The sequence below is a fragment of the Globicephala melas genome, chromosome 5 (assembly GCF_963455315.2).
Source record: "Globicephala melas chromosome 5, mGloMel1.2, whole genome shotgun sequence".
Classification (NCBI taxonomy): domain Eukaryota; kingdom Metazoa; phylum Chordata; class Mammalia; order Artiodactyla; family Delphinidae; genus Globicephala; species Globicephala melas.
In genome coordinates, this window is record NC_083318.1 from 1,475,823 (window position 1) to 1,502,776 (window position 26,954).

The 26,954-nt window shown below is 55.6% G+C and overlaps 1 protein-coding gene across 2 annotated transcripts in view; it reads right to left on the minus strand.

Annotated features, from left to right (window-relative positions):
- Window positions 1–26,954, minus strand: part of ZFYVE28 (zinc finger FYVE-type containing 28) — a 112,782-nt gene that overhangs the window by 73,745 nt on the left and 12,083 nt on the right. The window contains exon 1 of one of the 2 annotated variants that reach the window (XM_060298883.1): window positions 7,522–7,716. The exons of the other annotated variant lie outside the window; for it this stretch is intronic. The gene's annotated coding sequence lies outside the window, so the exon portion shown is untranslated. Of the gene's footprint in view, window positions 1–7,521; window positions 7,717–26,954 lie in introns of those variants that run through there. 2 annotated transcript variants of the gene reach the window in all.

Genomic DNA, 26,954 nt, shown 5'->3' on the forward strand with positions numbered 1-26,954 from the left:
CACAATGGAATATTACTCAGCCAGAAAAAAGAATGAAATGTTGCCTTTCAAGACAACATGGATGGGCCTAGAGGGTATAATGCTTTGTGAAGTAAGTCAGACAGAGAAAGACAAATACTGTATGATTTCACTTATATGTGGGATCTAAAAAACAGAACAAATGAACTAACATAACAAAACAGAAACAGAGTTATAGATACAGAAAACAAACAGGTGGTTTCCAGAGGGGAGGGGGATGAGGGGAGGATAGAAATAGGTGAGGGAGATTAAGAGGGACAAACTTTCAGCTGCAAAATAAATGAGCCACGGGTATGAAATGTACAGTGTGGGGAATACAGCCAAGAACTACGTGATAGCTTTGTGTGGTGACAGAGCATAACTAGACGTAGCCTGGGGATCCTTTTGAAACATCAAATCACTGTGTTGTGGAACAGGAACTAACATAGTGTTGTAGGTCAATTACACTTCAAAAACAAGCAAACTCATAGAAAAAAAGATCAGGTTTGTGGTTACAGAAGGGGGACAGTGTGGGGAGGGGGAATTGGACGAAGGGGGTCAAAAGGTACAAGCTTCCCGTTGTAAGATAAAGAAGTACTAGGGATGTGATGCACAACATGATAAATATAGTTAACACTGCTGTGTGTTATATGTGAAAGTTAAGGAAGTCCTAGGAGTTCTCATCACAGGGAAAAAATGTCGTCTATTTCTTTAATGTTGTATCTATATGAGAAGATGGATGTTCACTAAACTTACTGCGATGCCCATTTCGGGATGTGTGTAAGTCAGTTCCTCATGCTGCACACCTTAACTCGTGCAGCGCTGCATGTCAATTACATCTCAATAAAACTGATCACGTAACAACAGCGCTGAAGGTCCAATTTCTCCATGTCCTCCCCACCACTTGTTGCCGTCTGGCTCTCTGATTCTAGCCGTCCCGGTGGGCGTGAAGTGCTGTGTCACCTGGACTTGCGTTTCCCTGGTGACCGACGCCGTACAGCATCCTTCCGTGTGCTGCCATTCGTCTATCTGTAAGTCTCCTTTGCTCCCGCCATCTTTCCACACGCGCGTGAAGTTGCCGAGGCGCTCTCGGGTCTGACCAGATCTACTCGTCCACAGCCCCGTAGACAGACGCACGGTCTACACTGGGCCTTCTGTCTGCAGCGATGAGGGTCGTCTCTGCAACCGCCATATGACCTCACCAAAGCCGTGGGCAGGTGTGGACTGTGCAGTGCGGCAGCGTCGCCAGGATCAGGACCCAACTTGCTGTACGGAGACTCCCTGGGACAAGGCGAAGGGGCTCCCCATCACCTGCGCTGGGACCCCCGAGGTGTTCCCTACTCACCTGTAGCAGGTGGGATAGGTGGCCCTCAAAAGTCCACGTGGAACCTGTGAATGTGACCTTCTTTGGAAAACGGGTCTTTGCCAATGGAAGGAAGGTAAGGGTCTTGGCATGAGACCCTCCTGGATTACCCGGGTGGCCCCGCCTCCTATGACAAGTATCCTTATGAGGGAAGGGGACATACACACAGAGGAGAGGCCATGGGAGAAACAGGCAGAGATCCGAGTGACGCGTCTACAGGCCGAGGAACGCCTGGAGCCCCCAGAACCTGGAGGAGACAAGGGCCAGACTCTCTCTCAGAGCTTCCAGAAGAAACCAGCCCTGCCAACACCTCGCTTTCAGACCGTGGTCTCCTGAGCTGTGAAAGAATGCATTCCTGTTGTTCTCAGCCACCTACTTTGTGGTCACAGGAGCCACGAGAAAGGAACGCATCCTCCCTGCTCCCCACCCTGACCACCAGGTGCACCACAGCACAAGCAGGCAGGAGAGAGGACCACCGTGTCTTTTTCCAGCTTCTTTCCACTTACTGTGTGAACTTGCCCTGGGCAGCAGCTCCGCCCAAGGCCCTACGGACACACGGAGGTGAAAATGCCCACAACTCTGGGTCCTCCAGAGCATGCCCGGACGCCCCAGGCCGCAGACAGGGAGTCAGGTTCACGCGCCCTGGGTCACACGAGGGGGCCGCGGGTTTCCCCACTCGCCTCCTGTGCTTCCGAAAACAAGCCTCACCCCGTGTTCTGGACACTCTCTTCCCACAAGCCTTCCGTCAATGCAGGGGACACACCTGCAGGACGGAGGCGGTCCCGGACCCGAACGCTGCTGGCTGAGTCCGGAGGGATGCGGGAGGGGCCTGGTGAATGGCTCGCCCAGAGGGAGGGCATGGTCCGGATCCTGCCTCTGTTCGTCACGGTGGTGCTGCCATGGGCCCCCCGTGGTGTGCTGCCCAGGGCACCAGCTCGCATCCCTTGGAGGCTGTCCCCCTGCCCCGCCCTTGACTCTGATGGCCTCCCTCTGACGGCCCCACGGAAGCAGGATGGGCACTGCGCCCTGGCCTGTGTCCGTGCAGGGCTGGTGTCAGTACCGCCGACCTTTCTGTGTGATGCGGAGGGTTCCAGATGGTTCCACAAGAGGACACGGTGCCCACTGCACCCAAGTGCTGCACAGGAAAGGCGACAGGGTCTTGACGTGGAACACGACACGGGGGGAAGAGTTCGCAACACGGATTTGGAGTCTGGGTCTTCGTGTTCAAACCTGTTAGGTTTGGGATTCTGCTCCTTATGGGAGAAGCAGGGGGGCGACTTGGAGCAGAGAGAAGGGGGAGGGGCCTGGTCTGGGGTGTTGAGTGGGGAGAAGGGAGTGGGGAATGGGGTGGTGGCAGGGAGAGGGCAGAGGGGCCCTTGGACCCGTGGGCCCAGCCGGCTCCAGGCCGTCCAGTCGGCTTGCAGATTTGCTGGGGCCCACACCGAGCTCCCTTGGCAAATTCTCCTTTTTATTACACTTGCTGCTGAGTTTATCAAATAAAACTTAGAAGCACTTGACTCACAGGTTGCTCGTCACTAACAGCACGGATCAGAGACAATGAGCTCTCACCATTTAAAGACAGCCATCCTAATGGAACACCTGTTCTCACCAATGTGCCGTTTCCCCAGAGGATAAAAGTTACCTGCAATATAGTCCAGCAAGAGCCTGTATTTGGTTTTTATGCATTTTTAGAGGAAAAACTACAGGCGGATGTTCTGACATACGGCAGAAGAGAAACAACTGGGTGTCTGCTCAGAGAACAAGGACAGGGTCTGCGGCGAAATAATTCAGATGCAGGTTCTCAGGTCAGGGCAAAACCACACGCCACACAAAATAAAAAGACTCCCTTCAGCAATAGTGGACAGATAATTAAAACTTTTCACGTGAATCCACAACAGTGGCAAAAGCTGAACAGCCCGTGGGCTCCCGCTCTGGACGCCCCACCCCCGCCGTGTGCCCACCCCGACTCCCTCGAGGTGGGGAGAGGCGGGAGCCTGGGCAGCTCCTGCAGACAGGCTGGCCCACGCACCAGTCAGCGGCCACCTCCTGAAGGTTTGGGCTGAAGTGGGGGCCCGGGCAGGGCAGGTCCTAAGTGCTGGGCCATCTGGGAGACAGGCAGGGTAGAGCATCTGGGACAAGCCCTCAGCCTGTGTCCACAAGGGGGCCACCTGAGGGCTCAGGTGAGAAGGTGGCCCGAGTCGGGGAGGAAGGGCAAACAGGGCCATCCAGACCAGAACGGTTACCCAAAGGAGAGTCCTTTTCTCCTTGGATGCTTGGAATATTCTTCCTCAAGGGCACAGACTTAGTGTCACAAGGCGGTGTTTCCTCTTCTCACTACCTGGTTACATCCTCCCAACGGGGTGAATGCTGCATGTTGGGCTCCCATGTTTAGAACCAGCCTACAGTCAGTGCCCGGCCAGGTGGGCGTTTGGGCATAGAGAGGGATGGTCTTGGCTGTTACCGTGCCTGGGGATGCCACAGGATGGAGAGTCCAGAAATAAACCCACACACACACGGCCAGCTGATTTTTGACAAGACACCGCAGAAATGCGATGGAGAAGAAGAATCCTTTCAACAAAAAGTGCTGGAAAAATCGGACAGCCATGGGCAAAAAAATGATCCTGGAGCCTCGCTCATCACACACACAACCGTCAACCCCCAAACAGAAAAATCTTAGTGACCCTGGGCTTGGCAACGTTTTCTTAAATAGCTCACAAAGAGCACGAACTAGTCAAACAAACAAATAAATAAACTGGACTTCACCAACATTCAGAAGTTTGCTCTGCTAAGAAAATGAAAAGTCAGGCCACAGACTTGGAGACGATATTTGTCAAACATGTCTATTTCAGAGAACTTACACCTGAGATACAGAAGAACTGTTACACCTCAGTCAGAAGACAACTGGATTTTAAAATGGGCAAAAGATTTGAACAGACACAACTAAAGAAGACCTCGGTGGGAGGGAGGGAGACGCAAGAGGGAAGAGATATGGGAACATATGTATGTATATAAATGATTCATTTTGTTGTAAAGCAGAAACTAACACACCATCGTAAAGCAATTATACTCCAATAAAGATGTCAAAAAAAAAAGGAGACCTACACGAAAAGATGCTCAACACGTGGTCATCAGGCAAGTGCAAATTCAGGCCACGGTGACCTACCACCTCACACCCGCCAGGATGGCTAAAGTTTAGAATCTGAGCACACCAAGTGCTGGCAAGGGTGCAGGGCGACTAGAACCTCGTACAGCTGGTGGCGATGCTAAGTGGTCCAATCTTTGGAAAACGGTTTGGCAGTTTTCTCAAAAAGTTAAACATTCACCGACCGTATGAACCCGCCGTTCTACACCCAGCTGTCCCAAGAGAAGTGAAAGCCGCCGTCCGCACAGAGACTTGCGCACGCATGTTCAGAGCTGCTTTATTTGTAACAGTCAGAACCTGGGAACAACCCACACGTCTGTTACCTGCGATGGACAAACAAGCTGCAGTCCGTCCACACGGCGGGACCCACCTCAGCAATAAAAGGGAGGGAGCTGCTGACACCCTCCAACGTGGGTGAGCCTCAAAACATGTAGGGTGACTGGAAGCTGACCCAGGTAGACTGATGCCGTTTATACACAATTCTGGAAAATGCAATCTATACGTAATGACAGAATACAGATCAGGGGTTGCCTGGGGACAGAGGTGACGGGCCAGGGCACCATCTCAGTGAGGGGCTGGGTGTCCAGCCTGGGGTCAGCGAGGATGCCCAGGGGCAGAGTCGGGGTGAACCCAGGAGGCCCAGGGAGAGGACGTGACGATGTGGCCAGAGGTCACCCACCCACTTCCCCCTCTGCCGGGGACGCCCCCAGCTCTGGGAGGAAGAGGGCCAACCCCTGTGGCAGTTATGCCTGGAACGCCCCTGGGGGTGCACTGGCAGGTTCCTGGCCATGGCCCAAGCCCACCACGGGCTGACCACCAAGGCACAGGGGGCAGGACTGGGCAGGGAGACAGGCAGCTGTCACCGCCTTTCAGGGCCCACGGGGAAATGGGATGAGGCTGCCCTCGAGCTGCTGACAGTCCCTCGGGAAGGCCGTGCCAGGAGGCTGGTCCTTGACCCAGCAGCTGTCAGCCCCTGCCCGTCCCCCAGGGTGAGGAGCCAGGAGCCAGGCCTGCTCAGTGACAGGGCCACAGGTGGGGCTGCCGGGCCAGCGGCTGAGGATGTCCTGGCACGGTCCAGAGCAGGAGGCTGTCCAGGACTGGGCAGCCGCACGGGAACCCAGCGACCACAGACCCCAGCCCTTAGCCCACTGGGGCAGGGGGACAGCAGGGTACAAAACCACACACAACCCTTTGGTCACCTGCAGCAGAAGCCTGGGGGGGCCTAAGGAGGACGGGGGGGAGGCTCTGAGGTGAGGCCTGTCCTTGGCGGGACACTGCCTATGCAGAGAAGGAAGCCCAGGAAAAAGGCCATGTGTCCTGTCAGAACACGACGTGACCGTTTCATTTGCTGTCGTGTGTTCTCGTGACCAAGAGGAAACAAAAGAGTCCTCCAAAGCACAGCGATCTCAGACTGGGAAGGACAGCCTGGTGGTGCGTCTGGTTAGAACAGGAGCTGGCGAAAGGCAACAGGAAACATTGGGACCTAATTAAACTTAGAAGCTGTTGCACAGCAAAGGAAGCCGTCAACACAATGAAAAGACAACCTACTCAATGGGAGAAAATATTTGCAAATGACATGACAGATGAGCGGTTAATATACAAAATATATAAACAGCTCATACAACTCAACACCCAAAAAACAAACAACCCAATCAAAAAATGGGCCGAAGACCTGAATAGACATTTTTCCAAAGAGGAAATGCAAATGGCCAAGAGGCACGTGAAAAGATGCTCAACATCACTAACCATCAGGGAAATGCAAATCAAAACCCCAGTGAAATACCACCTCACACCTGTCAGAATGACTATCACCAAAAAGAACACAAATAACAAATGCTGGAGAGGGTGTGGAGAAAAGGGAACCCTCGTACACTGTTGGTGGGAGTGTAAATTGGTACAATCACTGTGGAAAACAGTATGGAAGGTCCTCAAAAAACTAAAAATAGAACTATCCTATGATCCAGCAATTCCACTCCTGGGTATATACCCAAAGAAAATGAAAACACACCAATTTGAAAAGACACATGCACCCCAATGTCCATAGCAGCATTATTTACCATAGCCAAGATTTGGAAGCAACCATCGACAGAGGAATAGATAAAGAAGGTGTGAAATAGATATAAAATGGAATATTATTCAGCCACAAAAAAGAATGAAATCTTGCCATTTGCAGCAACATGGATGGACTTGCAGGGTATTATGCTAAGTGAAATAAGTCAGACAGAGAAAGACAAATACTGCATGATATCGCTTATAGGTGGAATCAAAAAAGTAAAAACAAACTAGTGAATATAACAAAAACGAAGCAGACTCACAGATACAGAGAACAAACTAGTGGTCACCAGGGAGGAGAGGGAAGTGGGGAGGGGCAAGATAAGGGTAGGGGATTAAGAGGCACAAACTATTATGTACCAAATAAACTACAAGGATACATTGTACATCACAGGGGATACAGCCAATATTTTATAATAACTATAAATGGAGTATAACCTAGAAAACATGTGAATCACTGTGCTGTGCCCCTGTAACTTATATAATATTGTACATCAACTATATTTCAATTAAAAAGAAGAAGCAGGACTGGCAAAGGAAGGCCCACTGCCCTGTGACCTCCTCTCGTTGCCCACACAGCTGCCCCTCCCCAAGCAAACCCGAGGGGCTATGCCTTCAGAGCGAAGGCAGTGTTTTCAACCCTACAATTACGATATATGCAGTCACACATAGCCCATCTTGTTCGTAGTCCAGCCCCTTCAGTTTAGAAAAAGCCACAGGGATAACCGGAGTGCAATTACACAGAAAGAGCCAGAACTGATGCAAAGATCTGTCAAAAAAGAAAAGCCTTCTAATTTTTTAGGAGCTGAGAGCTGCTAAGACAGGAACAGACATCTGTCAGAAACCTATGTTTTAAAGTAACTCTTTGTATGCTCAGAAGGAAAGACGCCCAAAGTATCTATGCACAGACCTGAAATTTAAATGTACCCACATAAACCCAGACGGCAGACGCAGCGGCTGTACTCACATCCCGGCAGGCACTTGACCCCCTTTCTGTCAAGGGTCTCGGGAACAGTCGGGAGCGGACGGCCACGTGCACCGAACACGTGGGGCTGTGAAGCGTCTGCTGAGCCGGACAGGCTTCAGGTGGGAGGGTGGCCGAGGACGGGGCCCAACTCTTCCCACAGGAGATTCTGGGCTTCCAGAACGGAATTCTCCTCGAGAACCTTTGTCTTTCTCTATTGCTTATGAAAACGCTAATTCAAACGACATGAACATGAGTTCAGACGACCAGTATTCATCCACAAAGCGCATCTGTCCCGAGCTGTCTGCCGGGTGGCCTCTCCCTGGCACTGCCGTCCGCGCCAGGCCCCTGGCACGCAGCCCCTGCCCTCGCTGCTGCGGTGGCAAAGCATGAGGAGGGGTTTGTCCCGGCCTTTTTCCAAAGCCTCCAGGAAGGCGGCTTTCTCTTCTCATCCCCAAGCACTGATTTTACAGGAAAATGTTAGAATCAAGTTGTTCCTACTCATTTCAAGCAACTTGGCATCAAACGGAGGGTTAAGTTCCCACAAGGCCCGGTCACCCTGGCTGACCTTGAGGGAGCACCCCAGGGCCACCTCCCAAGGGACCCGCCCGACTCTCCCCCGAGCTGGAGAGCCAATGCCCAACCCCCGGGCCCCAGATGGTCACGGCTTGGAGGCCATGTGGAATGAACCCCCCCCGTGGGTTGAGACGCCACCCCAGGCGGGGCACGGCGGCCGCCCCAACACTAGACCTTCAGCTCTGCCTGGAAATCCACGAGGTATGAATAACACCTGTGCCCCCATCACCTGCTGTCACAGGCCGAGGCCAGCACGTCCCCAGGCTCAACGGCAGCCCGCGGACAGCCCGGACCCCTCCCTCTGGTCCTGCCGTCCAGGCTCCCCTTCCACAGCGGCAGCCACCACCCCAGGGGCTGGCGACCCCTCTGCAAAGGGGCGGTCGGAATTGAGAGGTTTCAGCGCGAAAAACATTCTGACATCAAAGCCTGTGGCGTGAAGGTACTGGGTCCCGTAGTCTGCATGTTGATTATATGCTGAAAGCACAGTATTTTAAATCTAGCTGATTAAATACAATATATTATTGCAGTTAATCTCACCTGTTTTCTTTAAAGATTTTTTTTCATGTGGACCATTTTTAAAGTTTTTATTGAAGTTGTGACAGTATTGCTTCTGTTGTTTAAGTTTTGGTTCTCGGCAGGGAGGAACCCGGGATCCCAGCTCCCCCGCCAGGGATCAAACCCACACCCCCTGCGCTGGAAGGCGAAGTCCTCCTCTCCTGTTTCTTTTTACTATTTATTTTAACGTGGATACTAGAAAATCTACAATTCATACGTGCTCGTGCCCGGAGCTCACACTGCATCTACAGCTTCACGGTCACCTCTGCTTTAGACACACGTTCTCAAACCATGAACACCTGATGACACTTGTCAACACTTTGCCAGTTTCCATCCTCGTGGCCGCTTCTGCTGTCCCTTCCGCTGAGGGAGAACCCTGAGTTCTCTTTTCCTCTTGCCGACACACATCTGATGATGATAAGTCTTAGAAGGAGGGTCCACAGAAGGTGAAACCCACCCTGCGCAGGAGTTCATCAGCATGAAGCCGGGCTGCAGTCGCCGTCTCCGCACTGAGGCTCTTCCTATGTCCTGTGGCACTTGGGGTCGTTGAGAGAGCCCACCCGACTTTCCCTGTCTCGGGAGCTACACTGTCTTTTCTCGTAACTGCTAAGATTTCCTCTCTACCTCGATGTTCTGCAGTTTTCCCACACATCTCAGTTGGATCTATTTTTATTCATCCCACCTGGAACTCACAGTCTAGGACTGAAGTCTGAGGACTGTGGTCCCCCTTCCTGTCCCGATTCCTCTGAGACACTCTCTGGAGCCTCTCTGTTCACCTGAGGCTCCATCTCTCCGTGTCCACCTTAGGGCAGTCGCCGACCCCAGGCCCGTGTACGTCCTCAGGAAGGCGCCCCTCCTCCCCCGCGTTCCTCTGTGCTCTCCCCAGGACTGACTGCAGCACGGGTCTCTGCCCAGCTGATGGCAAGGTCCAAGAAGGCCGGGCCGCCCTGTCCCGGGGCTGGGCACGTGGCAGGAGCTCAGGAAACGTTTGCTGAAGAGCAGGTCCAGCCAAGGCCCGGCAAAGCTCCCTCAGCCCCTCCCCACCCCTCCTCCGTCCCTTCACTCAGCCCTGCATCCTGGGACCAGCCAGACAATTGCCTTTTGGAGCCGCAGACTCTACACCCAGCCTTTCAGTCCCGCGAGAGCGCCATCAATCCCGAGTGTTCAACAAGCTGTATCAAGTCAGATTGCCTGGCCCACCTGCCCCTGCCCACCCCATCCCGGGCCCCCACGAGGGAGGGAGCCGGTGCAGGGGTGCTCTGAGCACAGGGCTTTTCCTCTGGGGGCAGGGGATGTCCTGGTGAGCCACTGGCAAGATGGCCTGGACCACCTGCCCCTGCCCACCCCATCCCGGGCCCCCACGAGGGAGGGAGCCGGTGCAGGGGTGCTCTGAGCACAGGGCTTTTCCTCTGGGGGCAGGGGATGTCCTGGTGAGCCACTGGCAAGATGGCCTGCCCACCTGCCCCTGCCCACCCCATCCCGGGCCCCCACGAGGGAGGGAGCCGGTGCAGGGGTGCTCTGAGCACAGGGCTTTTCCTCTGGGGGCAGGGGATGTCCTGGTGAGCCACTGGCAAGATGGCCTGCCCGCCTGCCCCACTGGCTTGGCAAGATCTGGCCCATGTCGGGAGGCTGCGGAGCTGTCCCACGAGGACAAGGGGCTGGATGAGGGCTGGCCATATGGGTAGAGAACACCTCAGGGTGGCTGAGACCCAGAAACGCACAGTCCCGCTGGAGATCTACGCGGAGAGTGGGCAGCTGTGCAGGTGGGGGAGAATTCCAGGGAGAGGCAGGACCCTCAAAATCATAGAACAGCCACAATGGGACTATCGTTTCCTCGCCTACCAAATAAAGATAATCTTAGAACCCCAGGTTCTGTCCAGACAGGGGGAGCTATGAGGGGCAGGTGCCCCCCATCCCAGGGCCTCAAACTTGAAGATCTCTCCTCTCAAGAGAATCAGGAAAAACCAAGCTGACAGCTAAAACTGCAGCTACAGTTTACAGGAGTCCAGAGGTTGGGATTGCCAGCACAGTGTAACTGTGGACATTTAGCAATAAAACGAGCCCATCACTCGTGGCCTCCAAACAGCTCTGCCTTGACTGCCCCTGGTCAGCAGACAGACAGACCACTGCACAAGGAACGGCTCCTCTGCCTTCCTGAGTTCCCATTTCCACGCCACTTCCTCGTGTGATGTATCCTCAGGGACTATATTTTTATGCTTCAAAGTCTTTTATTGATCACCCATCAATATTTATTTATTTATAAAATTTATTTTATTTTTGGCTGCGTTGGGTCTTCGTTGCTGCACACGGGCTTTCTCTAGTTGCGGCGAGCAGGGGCTACTCTTCGTTGTGGTGCACGGGCTTCTCATTGCGGTGGCTTCTCTTGTTGTGGAGCACAGGCTCTAGGTGCATGGGCTTCAGCAGCTGTGGCACTTGGGCTCAGTAGTTGTGGCTCACGGGCTCTAGAGCGCAGGCTCAGTAGTTGCAGCGCGCAGGCTTAGTTGCTCTGTGGCATGTGGGATCTTCCCGGACCAGGGCTCGAACCCGTGTCCCCTGAATTGGCAGGCAGATTCCTAACCACTGAGCCACCAGGGAAGCTCCACCCATCAATATTTTAATATTTGATCTCAATTGATCGGTATTATGTGAATTGGATTTAAAACTTTTTAAAGAATCTCCTGTGCCTGCGAGGCTCTGAGTGTTAAAAGTTTCTTCCAGACGGAGTCATCATTGTGATAAGTATTAGCATACAACTGAGAAAATAACATAAACATGAGACAAAGCCTGGTGAACGATCATTTCACGGTAAAGTTCTATTAGAAATGCATTTCTTTTTTTTTTTTTTTTTTTTTTTTTGCCTGTGCCGTGTGTCTTGCAGGACCTTAGCTCCCCAACTAGGGATCAAACCTGGGCCCCCTGCAGTGGAAGCAGCTGAATTGAGCTTCCAACCTCACTACTAACGGGCTTTCCAAGGGAAGGCTGTGCTGGTGTTTCATCCTCGTGAACAAAACTGCATTAAACAACCTGGTACGTGTCCTCCCACTCAGGCACAAGAGTACGTTCTGGTACAGAGTTATGAGACAAAAGGGGATGCATTTTAATTTCCAAACGTGGGGTTTGCAGGACTGAGCAGGGCCCATCTCCCCAGGGCAGGTAGCCCTGGTGTTAGCGCTTGTGTCAGGCAGGGTCCCGTGAGGACCTGGAACAGAGGGGCTTTGGTGCAGGGAACTAGAGGGAGTGACAGAGCTGAGAAGTCAGTGGGGACCGGCCACTGGCCAGGCTGGAGGGACAGCTCAGGGGGTGGGGGTGGGGCGGTCACTAGAGGAAGCCGGGGGAGGGGATGGGGGCTGGAGCGGTGGCAGGAACCACAGCAGCTTCGGCGGAGGCGGAACCCAGACAGGGGCACACGTACCTTCCCCACCAGCCCGTGTCCCGCCAGAGCCTCCTGCTGGCTGAAGCCGGGTGGGAGCCCACCAACCCAGGAGCCTGAGAAACACAGTTGATGCTGGGTGGTCAGCATCCCCACCCAGACGCACAGCTGGGCAGGGGGCAGGCTGAGAAGGGCTCAGAGGACACGGCCCGGGACCCACACAGTCACCGACAGGCGGAAAGGCTGCTGTGCCTCTGTGATCCCCCGAGTGCTGGTGAGGTTGACGGTCGTCACCGTGTACTACCTGCCTGTTTGTGTCTATGATAGAGGCTACACTCGCCCCATAACCTTTCTTCCACGCTTCTTCCTGTGGGAGCAAAGCCCTCCAATCTTCAGAGGCTCCCATGGTGCCCTGGAAGAAACACAGCATCTCCCACCTTGAGATGTAGGCTCTGGCCAACGGGTTATAAGCAGGGAGAGCAAGCCTGCCTTCCTCTCTCCTCCTCCCTGTAGGCTGGAGTGCAGATGTGATGGCTGGCCCTCAGCAGTCATCGTGGTTCAGGAAGTGTAAGCCACAGACTGAGGATGGCTGAGCCGGGCCACCACGTGGGCCTCACTGCCCGACTGCCCCTGGGTTACATTACAGTGTGGTGTGCCCCTCACACCAACCCTAATGGGTGCTGTGTCCCTTGTCCATATTTCCCTGGAGCAATTCTCTTCCTCTAAGTGATGTGTGGTAAGATTTTATTTTTGTTTTGTTTTGTTTTATCATTCAGTATGCATTTTATTGTGTTAAAACACATACGACAAAATTTACCATCTTGACCATTTTAAGTGTACAGTTCAGCGGTATGAAGTACATTCCCGTTTTATGCAGTGATCGCCACCATCCATCCATCCCCATAACTCTTTTCATCCTATAAAATGGAAACTCTATACCTATTAAACAGTTAACTCCCCATTCCCCCTCCCCTCAGCCTCCTGCAACCACCAGTCTGCTTTCTGTCTCTATGAATTTAACTAAGTACCTCATATGAGTGGAATCATACAGAATGTGTCTTTTCACGACTGGCTCATTTCACTCAGCCTAATAATACCTTCAAAGTTCATCCACGTTGTAGCAGGTGTTAGAATTTCCTTCCTTTTAAGTCTGAATAAAATACCGCATCACGTGGATGGACCACATTCATCCATCCAGGGACACCCAGGTTGCTTCCACGTCTTCGCTGCTGTGCACAGGGCTGCTGTGAACATGGATCTACAAATGTCTCTTTAAGACCCTGCTTTCAATTCTTTAGAATATATGCCAGAAATCCAATTGCTGGATCATATGGTAGCTCTATTTTTAGTTTTCTAAGGAACCTCCCTACTGTTTTCCACAGACGCTGCACCATTTCACGTTCCCACCCACAGCGCACGGGGCTCCACTTTCTCTGCATCCTCGCCAACACTTGTTGTCTTGTTTTTTGGTAGCGGCCGTCCCCGTGGGTGGGAGGTGCTGTGATAGCTTTTGTGTGTTACCAAAGCCAACAAGCTGCCTGCCGTATCATCACCGACACTCCCCTCTTTGGCACCTGTCTTTTGACTCGATGGTAGTCCTCTCCACGGGGAAATGTGTTAGTTCTTACGTTGCTGAATCTCACTTCTGCAGCCGCCTCTGCCTCCTGCCCCTGATGCCACACCTTCCAAGGCCTTCCTTATTGCAGGATACAGACACATCTGTCTACACTCCGCATCTTTATGGTCTCTTTCATACAGTAAAATGTTTAACCTTCCTCGAATTTATTTTCCTTTAAGGAGCTTGGCAGGGACCCATCTCACCTTCCCAAGCAGCCCCCAGAGTCCAGTTTCGTCTCAACAGAAACTGTGGGGACCACGAGCCAGAGGGAGCTTCAGAGCCTTGGAACAGACACAGCAGAGCTGAGGCCACCAGCCGTCCCCTGGGACCTGCGGCACAGAGCCGGGAGGGCTGGACAGCTACTGGCAACCGGGCAGAGGGAGAACCAAGCCAGGATGAAGCAGCAGCAGCCCAGCATCTGTACATCCTTGCTGGGGGCGGGGCTCACCTCTCTGAAGGCTCCCCACAGCGCTGTGCCCCACCTCATCACACACCTCCCCGCCCCCTCTACCCCCAGGGCTGCTCCCAGTTCTTTCCCCGGGTCTTCCTGGCTTGGCCTCCTCCGAGTGTGCCCCTCAGCCTCCCTTCTGCTCTCCCCTCATCCCGTCCCCTATGGCTCTTCCCCCTTCTGCCCCCTGAGTCTTTCCCCCTCCCCCTCCCCTTCCCCCTCCCCCTTTGGGTCCAACCGCCCCTGGGATGAGCCTTTCTCTGCCCCCCCCCCTCTGCTTGCCCCCTGGGTCTACCCCAGGCCCACTGGGGAGGGGTCTGCTAGCATCGTGGGAGCACCCGTCAGGGTCTTGGTCAGGGTAGGCCGGCCGTCCTCAAAGAACCCCACACAGCAAAGCACGGGGGCCAGGACCCCCCCTTGGGCTGACAGTTCCCACATCTGCTACAATAGGAACGGCTCTGTGAGTGTCCCTCATGACAGGCTGTCATGTCGGGGCCACCTGGCTCCCCACTCACCTCGGCCTCAGAGCTGCCCAGGAACAGAACTGGGGTGTTGGCGTCAGCAGAACCGACGTGGCCACAGGAGAGAGGCCCCTTGGACACCCACCGCCTGGACGCAGCTCTGCTGCGGTGTGAGCTGACGGCCGCGAGGCCGCCCCGGGCACAGCAAGGATGGGACCCCTGGAGGACACGGCACCCAGCGACCCGCCTGGGGGCCCCCGTCCTCACTGCAGGCCTCCCGCAATTTATCTGAAACTGCTGCTCCCGTAAATTCTCTCCAAAGCCTGAGCATAAAGTTAAGTCATCGAGACACATATAAACTGGCAATTACGACCATATTAGACATGGAGCCCATTGGGAGAGGCAAATTAAAGGCTTTCAAAACGTCCATTTCCCGATTAGCTTCTCAAGGTCACTCCTAGTAACACTGACCCCAAGCGCAATCACCCCACGGGAATCAATCCTAGACACAAAGGAAGAGCCACGGACTCGCCTGCCGACGGGCGGCTCCCACGTCTGCTTGGAAACCTCCTTCCCAATTCCCGCCATGTCGCCACACGGAACAGAAGAGGCAGGAGGGACAGCCCAGAGCATCCCCGGGAGGCGTCACGCCAGAGCTGGCCCTCTGCTCACGGGACCGCTGGAGTTTATTGAGAGGAAGGCTTTGGAGGAAGGAACGCACTTAGGAAACCAAGTGCCGCTGCGGCTGAGATGTGCCGGGATGCGGACGCATTGCAGTGGAGGTCTCAGGGCTCGGCTTCCCAGGGACCTGCCTGGCCACAGGATTCACCCCGGTGGGAGCAGGGAGCTTAGGGTTTTCAATTTGCAACTTAGGAAGGGGACTTATCCTGGGAAAAGATGCGCGGAGAACAAAGGAAGTGGCCACAGAGCGAGGAGTGGGGGCAGGCAGGCCCCAGGCCCCCTCGGGGAGCCGTGCTGCTTCCCTTTCTACAGTCTCGCTCTTGCAGGGAGGACCCGGGAGCCCACGAATCCCTCCTTGGGGATCCCCATTATCTCCCGCCACCAGCACTGTCCCCTCCCGCAGAGCATGGCTCCCGTGCCCCACAGTCCCGGTGGCCAGAGCCAGCCCCCACTCTCATCCACGCCCAGCCGGGCTATCAGGCCAGGGGCTGCCCACACGCCTATCAGAGGGCGTTCTGGCCTGCACGGCTCTGGAGCACCCAGGGTCCACTGGGTCTCACGCCAGGCTGCCAGGTCAGGGGGCAGCATCGTGCAGTGCGCGGCCAGCCCACCTGAGGCTCCCTGTGCTGTGTGCCTGCAGACTCACTGCCTGACCTTTCCCTGGCCTCGGCGTCCAGCCCCACGGGGAGCCTCAGCCCGCAAGATTCCCACGGTCTCCCACGACCCAGAAGAAGCTGCAGGCTGCTCCCTGCAACGCTCACAGGGGACGCTGGCCACCGGCAGCCCTGGCGCAGACACACCTTCCCCATCTGGATCCTCCATCCTTCTCAGGGTGTGGCTGCAGCTGGGAGCCCCCTCAGGAAACCTCTGTTCTGCAGGGGACCCCAGCAACTGAACCAGAGTGACAAAGCAGCCGGAGTCCGCACGGAGACGTGGCACTGAGACACCCGCATTGAGCACTGCAGGCCGTGCACTGGGACACGCAGCCCCTCTGCCCCTCCAGCCTCAGATGTGCACCCTGCCATCCACAGCAGACCCCCCTCTCCCCACCCCCCCGTGGTGTTGTAATGGGCTGAATGGTGGCCCCCCGGACGGGTCCACCCGGAACCTACAAATGTGACCTTATTGGCAAAAGGGTCCTTGCAGATGTAATTAGGTCAAGGATCCAGTGATGAGCTCCTGCATTATCAGGCCCCCCCCGGGGGGGGGCTAAATCCAGTGACAAGCGTCCCGAGAGAGGCAGCAGAGGAGGCCACGCGATGACAGAGGCAGAGGTTGGCGCGATGCAGCCACGAGCCAGGAAGGCTGCCGCCGCCCAGGAGCTTAGGAGAGAGGCCTGCCTCTCCCTGGGGGCTGGTCTCCTCGGGAGCTCAGGTCCCCTGTGGCCCCAGTGTCAGTTTTCCGGGCTGCAAACAAGTTAGCCCAAGCTTAGCAGCTCAGAACCACAGCCTCCAGCTGTGTGATCAGACATCCAGCCCAGCAAGGCGCTCTACCCAGGGCCTCTCCAGGCTGGAACCCCGACGTCGGCCTGGCTGAGCCTCTGCCTTGGGAAGAGGAGGCGCCCCAGCTCCTCGGGGTCTGGCAGATCCAGGCCCCGTATCCGTGCTGGCTGCCTCCCTGCTCCTGGGCGCGCACATCCTTGCCGTGTGGCCCCCGGCCGCTCCATCACGGAGGCGGTAACAGCGCGTGGAGCCCCCATCTGAGTGCTTTTGTCCTGCCACCAGCCAGAGAAAGTCCTACTTCGAGGGCTGCCAAGACCAGCCCAGGCCTGCCCGGATATCCCCCTCCTTGAGGCTGTGAGCCACACTCACAGCCATACACACGATCGAGGCCGTGAAACCCACCATGTCCTGGGGGTCTGGGACCGGGAAGCTTAGGGGCCATTCTTCGAACCAGGCTGCCAACCCCCTGTGACTCAGCTCTCCAGCCAAGAAGAGGCCTGGCTGCAGGTTCTCAGTCTTCACGCTGCTGCGCTGGGCACCTAACAGTGTAGGTTTATCCACATCTCAGCCATAGTCCCACGCTGAGCTCCCTGCCGCTGCCGTGGGTAGGGCTCCATCCTGCTCCACAAGCACCATCCCCCCTCCTCTCTCCACAGCCCTGAACACCATGCCAGCCTGCACCGTCCGGAGGACAGGAAGCTGAGGCACAGAGAGGCCAGGTCCAGGTCATAGAGCAGCACGCGATGCTGCAGGCCCCAGCGCCCAGCGCCGTGCACCTTCACCGTCTTAAATCTGCTGCTGGCGATGAGTCATCACAAAACCGAATTGAACCACGGAAAGCAGCTCCTGTGCACCTTCCACGGCAGCTCCCCAGCAGACGGGTGTCTGCAGGGGCAGGAGTGCAGAGGGGCGGGGCGTGGGCACAGGGTCTCCTTGGGAGGACGGCAAGGTTCCAGAACGAGACAGAGGTGGTGGCTGCATGACACTGTGAAGGAACAAGTGCCACTGAAGCGTTTGCTTTAAAATGGGGGATTTTATTTTTAAAATAAATAATATTTTTAAATATTTTTAAAGTATTTTTAAAATTTTTTAAATTTTAAAATATTTAAATATTTTTAAAATTTTAAAATATTTAAATATTTTAAAATTTAAAAATATTTTTAAAATAAATTTTTAAATATTTAAATAAAATTAATAAATATTTAAAATATTTAATTTTTAAATATTTTAAAAATATTTTTAAATATTTTTAAAATAAAAAATTATTTTAAAATGGGTGATTTTACCTGTATTTCACCTTAAGTTATAAAAAAAAAAAAAGGACCACCTTGAGGGAAAAAAGCAGCCCCTCGGCACAGTGCATCCTGGGAGAAGCCCTCTCCTGCAGCCAGGCTGGCCCGGCACCGCACGCGCCAACGTGAACGCTGCAGACCTCTAGCTTCTCCCCTAAGGAACCGGGACCCAGCGACTGCTTTCTGGCCAGACCTAGAATCTAATGCCTAAGTATCTCCTACACTGGAAACAAATGACCGTTAAAAATGGCTGAAATGTATAAAATAGGCAGGACTCTCAAAAAAAGTGCATTAAGTTCATATTATTTTTTTTTCTTCATCAGGCTTATCGTGTGTGTAATTTGGGCAAGAGGTTGTTCAAAGCCAGTGTTTACAAGCCAGTCTGGATAGACTTATCCTTTCCGGTGAATGAAGGTAAATTAGGGCTGCTAAGAGGACCACACTGGGCGTCTTACTGACCCTTCGCCTTACAGGGTCACTTAAATACAACTCCATTTTGCCGCACACAATGCATCCTTTATAGCCTTTCTACCCTTCACTTAACTCCTCAGTAACTCAAAGCAAACGTTATCAAAGGGAACATCACGCTCTCCTAATTCCTCTGTCACCCTCCCACCCCCTCCTCCCTACCCGCCGCTGAGCCGACACCGCGGAGAAGGCTTTGGCCATGAGTGTAATGAGAACCGCCTGGCACACACCTCAGCTGTGAGGAATTTCCAGAAACGCAGCAAAGAATCGACCCTGCTGTTCCCGGAAAAGACAAGGCTTCATCCCTTTCCAGATCCAGGCAAAACAGATGGGGTCTTTTGCTCCTATCCTGGAAGGAAGCAAACTTGCGAAGCTTGCACTACAAGGACCAAAGTCTGTGTCCTTCTCGCCACCAAAGGCGTCTTCCCGACCACAGGAGTGGATGGGTTCTCGCTCACAGAGTCCGGGGAGACCGCGCAGCTCCGGAGGCTGAGGGCGGGCACTCAAGTCTCATAGCCCTGCTGCAGAAACGGGCCCCTGGTTCACCTTGTCCTCTGCACCCAGAACACACCCTCCCCTCGTTGGCACAGACCATCTGACCAAGCCCGCGCTGTCCCACACAGAATGCTACTGGCAATGCTATGTGACACTCCTGGGCTGGGATGCTCCAGAAGGAGGCAAGCCACAGGCCACACAGGCCCCAGAGATGGGCTGTTTCTCAACCACGCACAAGAGGTAAGCAGTGCAGTAGTTACTTTGAATCGTGCAGGAGGCACCCAGGAGCCCGACGCCCAACACGCAGGTAGAACCCCGCCAGTTCTGCAGCCCCATCGCCCTGCCTCCCCACAAAGCTACCTGCACCCGGCTGCTGACTCACAGGGCCCCTTTAACACAGCTTGTTGTTGCCATACGTTGTCCTAAAATGTATTTTTGGCTGTTCTTAACTCTATAAAAAGGACGTCACGCGTATGTGATATTTGGGGACTGGCTTTTGATTTGTCACATCCTGTGCGCTCTGCCCTTCCGTGGACGGTCCCACCACGGCCCCACGTGTGGAGTCTGCCCCCAGGGTCCTCAGCCACACGGGTTCCTCTGGGTTCCACTTGGTAAGCAGAGTGCCCCGGGCCGGGTGGGCACAGCCCCGGGACACAGGGATGGGTGTCCTGCAGCTGCTCTAACCAGTCCACAAACTCAGTGGCTAAGAACAACAAAGCGTAGTATCTTACGGATAATTCTGGAGGGCAGCACCCAGCTCAGGGCTCAGCGGCGCCCAAGCGTAGACAGAAGCCCAGCGCCGGTGCTAAAGTCAAGGGGTCAGAAGGGCTGTTCCTTCTGGAGGGTCTAGGAGAGAATGTCTCCTTGCCTTTTCCAGTTTCTAGAGACCTCGCTTTCTCTGTGGCATTTCTGGGTCGCCCCACTTCACGCCCAGCAGCCGAGTCTCAGATCCCAGGACCACCTTGTCCAACCCCCCGGGCGGAGGATGGCTTCGCGGGGCAGCTGAATGGGGTGAGTGGCATCTCGCTGTGGACGTAACTTACGGCCCCAGGACCCCTCGGTGCTGAGCTTCCCCTCACAGAGTGGTTGACCGTCTGAGCAGGTCAGACCTGCACGCAGGTCACGGGGGCTCCAGCTGGTACACCTGGGGTTCTCAACGTACCAACACCGTCTTTCTAACAAAGGCGAGTCTTTCCAGCCCGCGGTCCACATGCAGAGGGGCCCGGTGTCTGGACGGTGGCACATGGGATCTGCAGTCATGGGGACAGTCACACGTTGGGTGTCCCGGCTCTGACACCTGCCGAGGTGCCAGCGTGCGGGCACTAGTCAATGAAGTGATGAACGAGTCACCTCTGGGGCCTGCAGGATGCTGAGTGGCATTCCCGGCTGCCACCCACTGGAAGCCAGCAGGACGTCCCCCTCCCAGGTGTGACAACCAGACATGTTTCCAAACATCACCAAATGTCCCCTAAGAGTCAAAATCACCCCCGGCCGAGAACCACCGGATTAGACAGAAAACAGGCATCTCCAATAAGGTGGAATTGAAAGGGCAACCTGATGGGGAGGGGCCGTCCTGGCAGAGGGGACCCCGAGGAGGGGCGTGACTAGGGAGCAGCACGGAGCGCAGGGGGGCTGCAGCAGGGCGGGGAGGGCGGAGGTCAGAGGGGGCGCCTGACTCTGGGTGGGGGTCACAGGGGTTCTGGGCAGAGTGACAAGATCAGAATTTAAAAGATGATTCCAGCTGCTGTGTTGAGACCAGCCTGGGGTGAGTGCGGGGCAAGGGCAGAAGGTGGGAGACCAGTTAGGGGCTCCTGCATAACCCAGGGGGATGATGGTGCCTGGGAACGTGGGAAGCATCAGAAAGGGTCATCTCCCAGAAATGCCTTTTTATTACTTATTATTTTAAACTGCAGTAACAGGGACTTCCATGGCAGTCCAGTGGTTAAGACTTCACGCTTCCACTACAGGGGGCATAGGTTCGATCCCTGATTGGGGAATTAAGATCCCACATGCTGCACGGCATGGCCAAAAAGAAAAAAAAAAATTAAATTGCAGTAACGTACACAATAAGATAAAATCTGCATTTTAACCACTTTTTTTTTTTTTTTTTTGCAGTACGCGGGCCTCTCACTGCTGTGGCCTCTCCTGTTGCGGAGCACAGGCTCGGGACGCGCAGGCTCAGCGGCCATGGCTCACGGGCCCAGCCGCTCTGCGGCATGTGGGATCTTCCCAGACCGGGGCACGAACCCGCGTCCCCTGCATCGGCAGGCGGACTCTCAGCCACTGCCACCAGGGAAGCCCTTAACCGCTTTTAAGCCTACAGTTCTGGGGCATCAAGTACATTCACAATCTTATACAGCCGTTACCACCATCCATCTCCAGAACTCTTTTCTTGCGACACTGCAACTCTGTCCCCATCACACAGTAAGTCTCCATCCCCTTTCCTCCCTACCCCTGGCAACCACCCTTCTCCTTTCTGTCTCAAGGAATTAGGCTGCTCTCTGTACCTCACGTAAGTGGAATCATACAGTATTTGTCCTTTTGTGTTGGGCTGATGTCACTTAGCATAACGTCCTCGAGGTTCACCCATGCTGTAGCCGGTGTCAGAATTCCCTTCCTGGTTAAGGCTGAGTCATACGTGTACCTACCACATCTTGCCATCCATCCGTCCAGCGATGGCCACTTGGAATAACGCTGCTGTGAAACGCTGCAGGGCATGCCTACCGGGTCTGCTGCTGGCGGGGACAGACGGCGAGAAACCAGGAGAGTCAGGCCTGAGCTCCGTGTGAGCAGAGATGGGAAGGATGTGGGGAGGACGGACAAGCGGGGAGCAGCCTCATCTCCAGGAGGTGCGACGGAGGTGCTGAGTGGGCAGCGGAGTCAGGGAGGCCAACACCCAGCAGAGATCAGGGCTGGAGATATACGTGTGAGTGAGGTCGGGCACTGAGGGCTCACAGCTGGACTCTTCACGGGTTGCCTGACACGCAAGGGGAGGAGCAGCCCGTGAGACAGGACGCAAACCAAGAGAGCAGGGTTCTACACGCCGGGGGAGAAGTGCTGGGGAGGTGAGGACAGCAGCGGTCTACAGGTTCTCAGTACTCGGAGTCAGGTCTTCTGCTGGACATTATGCAGGAAGGGTGGTGACCCAACTGGTGTTCAGACACAGGAGAGGTCACGGCAGGGGTCTCCTCTAAGGGGTGACCTAGAAGACTGGGGGAGACCAGGACAGGGCAGGCCACAACCCTGAACAGGCAAAGGGGGTGACCATCCAGTGCACAAGGTGCGGGGGAGATCCAGTGGTGGGGTGGGGAGATCCAGTGTACAAGGGGGGCGAGATCCAGTGTACAAGGGGGGGCGAGATCCAGTGTACAAGGGGGGGCGAGATCCAGTGTACGGGGCAGGGCGTGAGATCCAGTGTACAAGGGGGGGGCGAGATCCAGTGTATAAGGGGGAGATCTAGCGTATGGGGGGGTGAGACCCAGTGTACAAGGGGGGGGCGAGATCCAGTGTACAAGGGGGGGCGAGATCCAGTGTACAGGGCAGGGCGTGAGATCCAGTGTATAAGGGGGAGATCTAGCGTATGGGGGGTGAGACCCAGTGTACAAGGTGGGGTGAGATCCAGTGTACAAGGGGGGGTGAGATCTAGTGTACAGGGGGTGGGGTGAGACCCAGTGTACAAGGCAGGTGAGACCCAGTGTACAAGGTGGGGTTAAACCCATTGTACAAGGGGGTGTGTGAGATCCAATGTACAGGTGGGGTGAGATCCAGTGTACAAAGTGGGGTGAGGTCCAGTGTATGGGGGGGTTGAGATCCAGTGTACAAGGGGGTTGAGATCCAGTGTATAAGGGGGGTTGAGATCCAGTGTATAAGGGGGGGGTGAGATCCAGTGTACAATGTGGGGGTGAGACCCAGTGTACAAGGTGGGGTGAGACCCACTGTACAAGGGGGGATGAGATCCAATGTACAAGGGGGGTGAGATCCAAATACAAGGGGGGGTGAGATCCAGTGTACAAGGAGGGGTGAGATCCACTCTACAAGGGAGGGTGTGAGATCCAGTGTACAAGGTGGGGTGAGAATCAGTGTACAAGGGGTGGGCGTGAGATCCAGTGTATAAGGGGGGAGAGAGATCTAATGGATGGGGGGGTGAGATCCAGTGTATGGGGTGGTGAGATCCAGTGTACAAGGGGCGGTGAGATCCAGTGTGGGGGGAGGCAGACTGCCTACACAGATGCACATGGAGCCCCACCTCCCCTGTGGCCAGGCCTCTCCTCCCACTGAAGTGGGGTCTCTTTCTCTCCTTGGACCTGGGCTGGTCCGTGACCTGCCTAGGCTGAGGGAACGCAGCCAGCGCTCCTTGTGAGCACTCAGGGCTCTCCTGCATCATGTCCCTCTCTTGGACCACTGGCCCCTCCGTAGACAGAAGCCCAGCGCCGGTGCTGAAAGGTGGGTGGCCCCATGGAGACAGAGGCCTGGCGGTCCCAGCGCAGGGAACTCGGAGACCGTCCCCAGATGAGCCTGCCTCCCTTACGGGGGGAGTGAAATCACTCAACAACTGTAACGTCAACCCCCGCCCCCCGGCCAAGAGAGAAGACCACAGACCTGGCGGTTTAAATACAGACATTTATTTCTCACAGTCTGGAAGCTGGACGTCCAGGGTCAAGGTGCCCGGGTGGCCGTTCCCGCGAGGCCTCCCCGTCACCGTGTGCTTCGCGCAGAGATGGTGCTCCTCAGGCAGTAGCCTGACGGGATCAGGGCCCCTCCCTACGACCACATTTATCCTTCATTGCCTACTAATCTCCAAACACAGTCACGCTGGGGTCAGGGCTTCATGTGAGTTCGGGGACACATTCAGTCCACGGCACCCCCGACCATGGTCCCACCGCTGAACGGACTTTCTAGAAGCTTGTTTTGTTCCGCTTTGTAAGTCCCCACAAACCCCCGTGGCAGGGTCAGGGGCCCTCATGGTCGTCCTTAGTTAAACACCCTTTTTTTTTTATAGAAAGTATAAACTGATCTATAATGACGGCAAGCAGACCAGCATTAGGCTGGGGGTGGAGGCGGGGGGGATGCGGAGGGATGCGGGGGGGATGCGGAGGGGATGCGGGGGGATGCGGGGGAGATGCGGAGGGGATGCGGAGGGGATGCGGGGGGGATGCGGAGGGGATGCGGGGGGGATGCGGAGGGATGCGGGGGGGATGCGGAGGGGATGCGGAGGGGATGCGGGGGAGATGCGGAGGGGATGCGGAGGGGATGCGGGGGGGATGCGGAGGGGATGCGGGGGGGATGCGGGGGGGATGCGGGGGGGATGCGGGGGGATGCGGGGGGGATGCGGGGGGGTGCGGGGGGATGCAGGGGGGATGCGGAGGGGATGCGGAGGGGATGCGGAGGGGATGCGGAGGGGATGCGGGGGGGATGCGGGGGGGATGCGGGGGGGATGCGGGGGGATGCGGGGGGATGCGGAGGGGATGCGGAGGGGATGCGGGGGGATGCGGGGGGATGCGGGGGGCATGCGGGGGGGCCAGGGCGCATCTGGGGGGACACTTATGCTCACTGTCTTCATTGTGGTGACGCTTTCACAGGTGTCAAACCCTAACCTGTCCACTTGAAACATGTGCCGTTTACTGTACGTCAATTATACCTCAATGAACTTGTTTAAAGGTTATTCTTATTAAATGTTTTACTTTTAGGTAGTTGTAGATTTACACGCAGTCATAAGAAACAGCACAGAGGGGTCCCATGCACCTTCGCCCGCTCGTTCCCCTCGACGGTGACATCTGGAAAAACTGCAGGACCGTATCGTAACCGGGACATTGACAGCGACAGGAGCTGCCCACCTCAGCCAACGTCCCGTCTGCTCCGCGCACTGCGCTGTGCGTGTGGTATCCCACGGGCAGGTCCCTGGATCCAGAACTGCTCCATCACCCCACCGGCATTTAAAAAAAAACTAATTGTGGTAAGAGACACATAACATAAAATTTACCATCCTAACCTTTCTTAGGAGTAGAGTTAATCGGCATTAAGTGCTTTATGCCTCAATAACGCCATTTAAAAGGCTGGGGTTTTTTTAAAGACGAAAGTTTTCAAAAACCTGGACTTGGTGAGCAGGCTCCGTCTCGCAGGTCCTGAGTCACTGCCCCTTTTCCAGCCCCACGGGATGGAGGAGACTCCAGCTGGCTCCCATCTGCTGTGCCCTTAGTCCCTTCTGTGTCGACGACTGTCACCCCCAAGACCCCCTGCTGGTCAGCATCCCGTCCAGAGAGGCGGCTTCCCAGGGTCAGTGTCCCCTGAAGAAAGACCCTGGGCTGTCACACCTGCAGGGTGACTGCACAGGGTCACGTGCAGAGGGGGCGAGAGGTCCCGGCGTCTCAGACACGCCGAGTTCCACACGCAGACCCATTTGTTCCATGAAGGCCCTCAGCCCCAAGCCAATGCGGGGCGGCTTCAGGAAGCCCATCTCCCAGACTGGACAGCCTTGTTCTGTGCGTCCTGCAGGCCTGGGAGCCAGAGAACATGCCTGGGGGACGCTCTTGGTGATTTCCAACCACCTGGGAGATGAAGCTATCGTGTGGGCAAGCCAGGATCCCACAGGCTCACAGGGAGGTGTCCCTGCAGCTTTCGGGTCACTCTACTCTCCCCCCACCACACCCGTGACCATGCTGCCACTCGCTCCGGGCACCCAGCTTTATCCCCCATGAGAAAGTCCCATGTGAGGCCAGGGCCTCTGCTGCCTTGGTCTCTGCCAAAGTCCCAGCCCAGTGCCTGGAGCAAAGTACCTACCCAAGCACTGCCTGTTGAATGAATAAACGATTACCTTAACTGCCAGTCCTGAGATGGGTAGGAGGGGCTCAAGGCTTCCTTTCATCACACCAGACGGCTTACGGGGAACAGCCACAAGGAAACCGCCCCCCTCCTTCCCTCTCTCGCCACAGCGAGACTCCACCCCACGTGCACATCTGCGTGGGGTCCTCTCCCCCTGTCCCTGGCACTGTCCCCTTACCCGGAGGAGATCTCAGAGCAGGGCCAGGCAGTTGTCTGGAGCCCAACCCAGCTGGACGTGAGCCACGCCAGCTGGTGCCCACAGTCACCGGGCCACATGGAGCTGGGTTCTCCATCACGCACGCCAAAGCTTCCTCAGCACAGGACGGAGGGAAGCAGGCCAGGCCTGCGCCCACTGAGACGCACCATCACCTACATCCTCCCCAGAAGGAGCCCGAGGGACACGCTCACCACGCACAGCTGGGCAGGCACGCCCTGCAGCGCACAGGGCTCCGCTTCCGTGCTAGCTGTCTACACAGGGCCCTTCCCCGCGGAGGTGGCCGGAGCCTTCGGGTTTTTCGGCCACTCCACACAAGCTTGCCGGCTCCTCCGGACGGGCACACAGCCCTGACCCTCCCTGGTTCCAGAGTTTCAGTGACATCAAGAACCTCCCAAAGGCCTCAGGCAACCACAGGTAGGGGGGGACACGTGTTTTTTTAACTTGACTGCACTTCATTCATCTACGTGAAGGGCCTTGTGGCTAGTGTTTTGGTTTTTTTTTTTGTGGCTACTGTTTTTATGTGTTGTTGGTTCATCACAGAACATCTGGCAACATCAAATGACAGGGGATGACTTCTGTTTACATAAAGCGCGCACACAAAGCGAATCTCTTGGCTGTTAGAGCACAGGTGTTTGAGCAGTAGTGACAGTGGCCCCATTCTCCGCCCTCCTGAGGACATGTCACCACGTCTGGCTCCTCTTCAGAGCCCCCACACCTGGTTTGCACGGGCGCTTGTGACGGCGCAGAGCTCTCTTCTAAGAGGTACGTCACCCACCTGCAGCCCCGGTACACGCACCTGTTGCAGGGCCAAAGCCTCTGCCTGAGTGGACAGTCGGTTCTGGCTGGAACCCAGATGCAGAGCGAGGACTCTGTCCCTCACCAGGGCCCAAAGTGTCCCAGTGTCCGAGAACCACCAGAGACAGCCACTGCCCTCAGCAACAGCTCAGGGGCAGCCCCACTCTCTGCTCAGCTGCGACCAGCTCCTGGGACCCAA